The sequence below is a fragment of the Talpa occidentalis genome, unplaced genomic scaffold (genome assembly GCF_014898055.3).
Source record: "Talpa occidentalis isolate TD23 unplaced genomic scaffold, MPIMG_talOcc4v2.1 talOcc4.5, whole genome shotgun sequence".
In the NCBI taxonomy this organism is placed as follows: domain Eukaryota; kingdom Metazoa; phylum Chordata; class Mammalia; order Eulipotyphla; family Talpidae; genus Talpa; species Talpa occidentalis.
Genome location: NW_023604861.1, coordinates 72,580,278 through 72,582,366, shown reverse-complemented (window position 1 = coordinate 72,582,366; position 2,089 = coordinate 72,580,278). Strand labels below are relative to the sequence as shown.

The window sequence follows — 2,089 nt, the reverse complement described above, 5'->3', positions numbered from 1 at the left end:
ATTTTCATCACATCAAATCAGCCATCTGTTCTTGACATAGTTTATTATCATTAGGAAGATTTTCTCAATTCAGACATGGTGATGAGGAAAGATGAAGAATTAACCAGATAAATAGCCAATTTGGAAAATTCAGGCTTAGACCTTTTTCCTCAATTTCCATTCCCTCTTTTCTCCCTGCTCCATCATCATACTCCAATTATTCTACGAAAAGCTTCATTGACATGATTAGACATGTTTATGGTGTTGTTTTTCTCCACTTGCGTAAGCATAACAAACTAAACACATTAGGTATCAAATAACACAAAGGTGATCGACACTGCACAAAAAAATAATAATTTCCCATTGTTAAAAATGACTGCATAAACTTAGAATGAAAGGTGGCTGGTTGTATTTAAGGGTGATGGAATTAAATACTCTAAATTAAAGTACAAAAATTCTGATATTTTCCTCATGGAAATTATTCATTAGAAATCTACCAATTTACCTTGGGATAAGAGTGTTTAGAGAAGAAAATTTTCTTTAAAAACATCATAGATTAATTCCAACAACTCTTGTTACTGGGCAGCCCCGATATAAGACGGATTGCCTGGCTGTGGGGCCCTTACCCGCACGCTTAAAAGAGACTTATTAATATTCTACTGCAGGCACACACAAAAGGTTAATAAAAGGTTTATTTACAAGGGAAGGGGAAATGAGGAAATGTACAACTCAGGGAGAAAAGAGGGAGATAAAGTCTTAAATGTGTCTTACCTGTTCTGCCAACCTGGAACCCCAACTGCATGCTGAGAGCTGGCAGAGAGCCAAGAGCCATGAAGCCAAAAAGCCCCCCCAAGACCCACCTGTCTGGTTTTATACCAAACCTGGCTGCTTAATTCCACCCTCAGGTCCCAGCAACCTTCCCTTCGCTGGTGATGGGATTTGTCTTTCCCAATGTTCTGATGGCTTTGGTCTGGGGTGGGGGTGGAGTCCACAAAGCCTGTATGGAATTAGCTTAGGACATCCTTTTCCCCCTAACACTCTGAGTGGGATAAGTTGGAAGGAATAAGTAAATGTTGAAAACTAATAATAATAAAAAGAAAATATTTAAATTGTATGTTTAATATTGACTTCAGAAAGTGAAGTGATAAACTCACAAAAGTTAAGCTCATAAATTTAGGGAAAAATAGCTAAAAGAAAATGTTTGACAAATAACACAATCTTTAAAATTTAGTCAAGCTGGTTAATTTATCTACATAATGTCAAAAAAACAAGTTTGATTCTCCCTCAAATAATTCACAAAATCATGATACTAGATTTATGAAAATGTAAGCCACAGATTTTGGATTATAATTAAAAACATGTTTTTTTGACTGAAAATTTCAATATGTTAAAGGTAATAACTATTGTTAAAATGCAAACTCCTTTACACAGCTACTTCTGTCCTTATACGAGGTTATGGGTGTGGCTGTAACCTATTTTTTTATAATAGTCTTGTGACCTTTTATTCTTATCTTTTGTACATAGTATCTGACTTGTTACTAATTGCCAATAAAAGGGTATATCTATCAGATTATAATCTCATTCTTCATAATCCATCAGTTATCATTGCTGCTAGAATTCTCTTTGTTGGCATACTCTTTCATGTCATTCAATCTTTTGTTTTTCTAAAAAAATAATAGCAGGGACACAGTCCCCCACTACCACAAATTATGCAATCGAGTTTCCCACATTGGGGGAAATCTCAGGGATCTCAGGGAAATCTCAGGTCTGCAGTGCAATGGATGAGCCTTGCCCTGGGAAAACCACCTTGGTGGTCACAGTATCTCCCCCTCCTGGTAAGTATGTGTGTTAGATTCTTAATTGTCCTCATAATTCTTAGCATGTCCTTGGTTCTCTTGTTACTCCAATGAAGCCAAATGCAGACATAGTCATTCATCAACTCAACCTACAGTAAGCCAGGTTCTGTCCTAAGCCAAGCAGATGTGGTCCTTGCCCTCATGGAACTTTACTTACTAGCCCAGAGTTCAGCAAACTAAAGCCCTGGGGCTAAGTCCAGTCAGTCACCCACTTTTTTAATGGATTTCTATTGGGACATAGCCAGAACAATTCA

At 37.0% G+C, this 2,089-nt stretch overlaps 1 non-coding gene across 1 annotated transcript; it reads right to left on the bottom strand.

Annotated features, from left to right (window-relative positions):
• Window positions 1-1,658: 1,658 nt before the first annotated feature.
• Window positions 1,659-1,822, bottom strand: LOC119260050 (U1 spliceosomal RNA). The gene has a single exon (XR_005128687.2). It is a non-coding gene; the product is annotated as a U1 spliceosomal RNA (small nuclear RNA).
• Between the last annotated feature and the right edge of the window lie 267 nt (window positions 1,823-2,089).